The 6,000-nt window shown below is 44.5% G+C and overlaps 1 protein-coding gene across 4 annotated transcripts in view; it reads left to right on the top strand.

Annotated features, from left to right (window-relative positions):
• Positions 1 to 301: 301 nt before the first annotated feature.
• Positions 302 to 6,000, top strand: part of DNAJC5 (DnaJ heat shock protein family (Hsp40) member C5) — a 31,526-nt gene continuing 25,827 nt past the window's right edge. The window contains exon 1 of one of the 4 annotated variants that reach the window (XM_027645862.1): positions 302 to 360. The gene's annotated coding sequence lies outside the window, so the exon portion shown is untranslated. The remainder of the gene's footprint in view (positions 361 to 6,000) is intronic. The other 3 variants (XM_027645868.1, XM_027645863.1, XM_027645869.1) reach the window with 3 other exon arrangements.

Below are 6,000 nucleotides of genomic sequence, written 5' to 3'. Positions count from 1 at the left end.
GTGGCGGTGCAGGGCCTGCCACCTTCCACCCCCCCCCCCCCCGGACTCGGAGCAGGGGGGGAAAACCCCAAACAAAAGGCCTTGGGAAGGTGAATTCCTAATGAAAGTCATCTGTGTGTGTGTGGGAGCTGTGATTCACCCTGGCTCGCTCCAGCAGCCGCGGTGATTTTCCCTTTCCCCTTCCTTACATTGTTCTGCCTAATTTTCGGCGAAATAATTTGCGGCCGCTCGGGTGATGAGGTGCTTAATGAATGACGTGCCAGCGGCGGGGAAGCAAATCCAGCCTTTATGACGAGAAACTCGCGAAGGCAGCATATTCGTGCCGTGTCTCCTGGCTCTCACATTAAGAATTCCGGTCAGGTAATTCTGGAGGTGGGGAATGCAACTGGACAGAACGGAGAAGGCAGAATTCCCTGATAGCGCCTCGCTCCTGCTTTCGTGCTGTATCAATACCTGGCTGTTACACACCGGTGACATCAAAGCCTTGAGTTTATTGCTGGAGCGGAGGCACCGATGGAGCCGGCGCTCCCTGGGGAGCGAGGTGAAGGCCACCCCGTCTGACACAGGAGGGAAAGCCAAATGCTTTTATCTTTTCTAGTTTTTTTTTTTTTTTATGGGGTTACTAATTTTCACGCACGGTGAGATGTTGCTGTTGAGCTGTCTGTGCTGCGATAAAGCTTAAAAAAAAAAAAAAAAAAAAAAGCTATAAATTTGGTACATCGTCTCAGAGCAGTGTGAAATAATCTAATTCTCCCTGGTGGTGTTTGCCTCATGCCAGCTTATCGTCAGGAAAGAGAAACGATGTGTGTGTGTGTGTGTGTGTGTGTTTAGATACTGTCTTAGTTTGCTGCTATTGAAGCAAAAACTTGCAGGCCGCATTCACCCAGTGGCTGAGCCGTGGTGGTTCACCCATTTCTCTGGGTAAATTAAGCTCTCCAAAGTATGCAGAGCCGCGAGGATTTCCTTTGGAAATGCGTCAGGATTGGACCTATTTAAATTCCCGAATTGTAGCAGCCACCTTGAAGTGGAATTTATTCTCTTGACTGCGATTTCTGTAGAGGCCCTTTCGGGTTCTCGGGCATCTGTTGGTTTCAGGCTGCTCAGGATCAGTGTGTGCGTTTTTGTTTGCTTTTGATGGAAAATTATAGAATCATCTGACTAAGGGATCCTGGGAAATAGATGCCAAATTCATTTGCTTTAATGAATTAGCTCTAATAAATCAAGTGTGCTGTGCTCTGGGAGGGAGGAAAGATGGGAAGCAGAAGCTGGAGTGGAAGAGAAATTGACTTTAATATATAGAGTGTAGGATGAAAAGAGGTTTATTTTTATTGGGCAGCTTCCTGTGGTTTTCTTGCCATGCTCTAAGGGCTTTGGAGAAATTTGTCGTGATGCTGGCGGTGCAGAATCTGCTTTGTGGAGAACCCTGGGTTGGGAGATGGGATTTTCAGCCAAACAGCTTTCTATAAGCGTAAATAAATACTTCTTCCCCTCCTTTATTTCAGCTTGGGCATCGTCTGCAGCATTTAAATGAAAGGAGAGTTGCTGCAACGTGGTCGTTTTCCTCCTAAATTTTGGATGTGTTGTACTGATAAATAGCAGGCTGGAGGTTCGAAGCACTGGTGGAAGATTCCCCCACTTCGCAGGGTGTCCCTGTGCTATATTTAACCATCTTTTATCAGTGAGTGTCTGAAAAAAGTAACATTTTGGAGTGTATTTCGTCTCCCAGTGTAGACCGTAATCCATGTTGATTATTCCCAGGAAGTATAACCACTCTATCAGTCTTTCCTGAGCGTCCACTGATCCTCCTCCTGCTCTGTCGTAGCGTGTCCCGGTTTTCAGTGGATCGCGGGCGGTTGATGTGGTTTGTGGCTGGGGTGGCCCTGTCACGGACCTGGCTGCACTGGGAAGTTTCCCAGGATGGTTGGAGCCTGCCAGAGGCTTGCTTTGCAGAGGATGATCAAAGCAGGGGCTGGAATACAGCTGTGGCACGGACAAGCTTTTCGTGTCATTCTCGCCATGCCGGGGGAAGGCATCCGTGGAATCAGCAGGAGCGTCTGGATTGTCGTACTTTGGAAAACATGGAGCGGTCCCAAAGCATGACTTAAGGACATTCATGCTGGAGTGAGTCCAGAGGAGGCCATGGAGATGCTCCGAGGGCTGGAGCCCCTCTGCTCTGGAGGCAGGCTGGGAGAGCTGGGGCTGTTCAGCTTGGAGAAGAGGAGGCTCTGAGGAGACCTTAGAGCCCTTTCCAGTGCCCAAAGGGCCTCCAGGAGAGCTGGAGAGGGACTTTGGACAAGGGCCTGGAGTGACAGAACGAGAGGAAATGACTTCACGCTGATAGAGGCCAGGGTTAGATTGGATATTGGGAAGAAATCCTTCCCTGTGAGGGTGGGGAGGCCCTGGCAGAGGTTGCCCGGAGAACCTGTGGCCGCCTTATCTCTGAAGTGTTCAAGGCCAGGTTGGATGTGTCTTGAAGCAACCTGGTCTAGTGGAAGGTGTCCCTGCCCAGGGACATTAGATGAGCTTTAAGGTCCCTTCCAACCCAAACCTGACAGAATTGTCAGGTTCATGGAACCTGTCAGGTTCAGGAATGCTGATGCTGAGAGCCTTGGCCTCGCTCAGGCTGTGCATTAGGTTGGTGGTTGTCAGCAATGATGCCATTAGGTGTTGCATTTCTTCTCTTGGTGAGCTTCAAGAAGGATTTTTGTCTGTGTTTAAGGAGCGTGATACTGAACGTTAATGGAAGCCTAACCAGATTACTTAAGAAATCATGTTTTAGGTTAAATACAAAGTTGCTGATCTGACCCTTTTTTTTTTTTTTTTTTTGAATTTATGAACTCAGTTGTGAGAATATCCTTTCTGGAAAAGTAGGCACAACTGAGGGCTGGAAGGGGCTTCAGCAAATCCTGTCTGTCCATTAAATGACTTGACTTACAATAACTGCTGTAACTGGCCTCTGGTATTTGCTGTATTTGTCTCTTTTGATCAGTTTGCCAGTTTTTCATCTTTTTAAAGTCTCATTGATGTTGATAACCAGATCAAAGTATTTTTTCGGTATGTTTGGGATGGGGTTGGCAGAAATTTTCTGCAGAGCTCATACCTGGACTGAGCAGTCCAGTACCCTCCCCAGGGTGTGCAAACTGGCATCTGGTGGTGTCTTCACTGCTCTCCTGTCAAACCACAAACAGGGGGATTAATTTAAGATAGTTTTAATAAAGTAACTGATTTCCTTCAGTTTGCTCTCGAGCTGTGCAAGTGCTCTTTCTTTGGCTTTGCCTCTGCCTGGGAAGATGTGGCTCTTCTGTTGCTCTCCACTGGCCTGAGGAAAAGACATTTTCCAGGAGCAGGAGTGTGGTTTGGCAGCCACTGGGTTTCTGTGAGGTGACCCCCACCTTGGCAGCAGATGGCACAGAGTCCTGCAGTGAGCCCATCCCCTGCCTCAGGTGTGGCCACCTGGGCCATGGCACAGATGGGTCCTGGCAGAATCCAGAGGGAGGGATGAGGAACATCAGTAACCCCCAGGACCCAAGTGAAGCTTTGTGCTGTTTCTTTTAACCTGAAAAGGTTGTTCTCCAGGTGCTCCAGTAAGTGAAGTAATTTGAAGTGAGCAATATTGGTTTAGAAGTGTCCATGTAAATATTTTTTGCATATTTAACTCTCTAGCTACTTGCCCTGGCTATCAAAGCTCTTCCACACATCCAGGATGATTTAATGACTGATGGACATTTGCAAAAGAAAAGATTGGAGGATAAAAAGGAAATTGAGGAGTGACCTGGGTGTACCTGGCCAGTGTGTGCTGTCAGCAGGTGGCCAATGCTTATAATCCTTTAAAAAATGTGAATTCCTACCATTGTTTTAATGTGTTATTTATTCTTGTAGTTTTATTACTATATCAACTACTCCATGTTGATGCTGGTTAATTAACCAGTGGCTGCCTTTAGTCTTGAAAGAAAGAAGTTTGAATGGTGCTGTATCTTAGGATTTTCTTTAGAAGCTCAGTGAAAATGTTTTCTTAATCAATAAAAACAAAGCACAGTTATTGGAAAGTGCATGTTTTACCTTCAAAGGCACTTTGCTTCCTAGCTGAGGCCATGTAAACTGATAGGAAGAGCTGTGTTCAAAATGAAAGTGCCTCAAAAGATTGCGTGCATGTTTTTGTGAAGTGATAGTAGCCATCAAAAAGGGTTACCATTTTTTGTGCATAGAATAGTTAATAATAATTATTGGCATTGATTTTAGGGTTTTAATGCGTTGGTGATGCATCATTTTTTATTGGGAGAACATGAATAAAATTATTTTAGCATATGTTCAAATTTCTTATATCTTGGCAATTCTTCCTAACTGCACTTACCATATATCTGCATTGCACTGAAATGTGCCTTTCAAAGTCCTTTTCTGCCTCTTTCAGTAATACTGAAGTGCTTTCAGTGCCAGTGTGTTGTAGGGCCAAATTCAGTAAAATTTGAGTACATTTTTCTTCTGGGTGCAAGTTTCTCATCTTCTTGTGCAAGTGTTGGAAGGAGGAAGTCGAAGGTTTGTGGTGCACAGAGGTGCAAACAGAATGGTCCTCTAGGCCAAAATTAACTTAAATTGCCAGCTGCCATCTCCTCTTTCATAATGTGCTCAAGGGTTTTGTAATGAGAATAGAGTTTCTCAATGAAAGATTGGGGCTCTTTTTTTTTTATTATTATTTTTAATATACTTCAGTACCGTGATCTAAACTTTGTTGGGTGAATGGTTGTGCAAAGAAAAAACCCAGTGGCATTTGGTTACTTCTTACCAAAGCACCACTAATGAACCTTTTTTTTGGGGTTTTTTGAGTTTTGTGACATAAGTCTGTGTTCATTAACTGGTATTTTTGTGGCTTCTGACCAATGAGTGGTGCAAGTGAATAGTTCTGTGGATCTCTTTGCAACGACAGGCAGTGATAGGAGAGCACAAACCAGAGACCCACCAGCACCCCATGCTTCCCCCTCCTGCCTTCTGGGCTTCCTCTTCCCTCTGAGAATATATTTTTATATATCTGCCAGGAACTGGTTTTAACTGCTTTTATGCAGTTAAAGTGCTCTACACAGTTAAGTGCTCTAGGAGCACTTACTCCATCCTGCTTTGGTCCCAGGGAGCTTCACGGTCCTTCTTTGGCTTCATCTGAGTCTTACTGAAGTTGTGTTTGGTGTCGGGGATTCTGGAACCTTTGCAACTTTTAAGGAACAATCTGCAGAAAAAAGTGAATATACAAAACCTCTGGGTTGCTAATGTTTTACAGTGGAGGTGGGAGAAGCCCAAAGTTTACTGATGTCATTGCAGTGACCTATTACAGTTCCAAAAATCAGAAACTCACAGAGGTTTTCTCCTTGCATTTCCCCTTCTATGTCTTCAATTTTTTTCTGTGCTTCAGATGAAAACATTCTTTTTCTCTTCCATCTGTCATTACATGTTTTATATCTTCCCAGGATTTTCTGTTGCTCTGATGGTAATATTGTAGCAGTTTAATTTATGTTGGCCTTTGCCTGGGTCGGTCGTTGGAGAATTTTCCTTACGAATCTGCTTCTCATGGCATAAGGATTTAAGGACACTTACTGGAAAAACATAATTAGGTTTCAAGCTGCTCATAGAGAGGAGGGACTTGGAAGCCAAACTCCAGATGTTGTTGTGGGCAGTTACAAGTGAAAATATCTGCAATAATCTTGAATATGCCAAATGCAGGTAATTTGTTCTACCAAGGCTAAGCCTCATCAGGTGGGATATTTATAATTTCAGGTTGCTTCCAGCATTTCCTGAGGGATTGTTGTTAAAAATATGTTAAGGAATATCTTAATTTTTCTCTACTTCTCTGTAGTTCTGAGGTCAGCATGGAAGATGGTGCTCCTGCTTCTGGTATTTTGACATACAAGAAGGGGGATGAGTGGACAAAATGGGATGTTCAAGATCCTGTTCAGAGTCTTAGGGAGACATGTGATGTTGTGATAAAAGTGGGTAGAAGGGGAATAAACTTAATGA

The sequence above is a fragment of the Corapipo altera genome, unplaced genomic scaffold, assembly GCF_003945725.1.
Source record: "Corapipo altera isolate COAL_440 unplaced genomic scaffold, ASM394572v1 64, whole genome shotgun sequence".
NCBI classification, from domain to species: domain Eukaryota; kingdom Metazoa; phylum Chordata; class Aves; order Passeriformes; family Pipridae; genus Corapipo; species Corapipo altera.
Note: the sequence above shows the minus strand (reverse complement) of the source record. Positions and strands in the feature narration are given on the sequence as shown.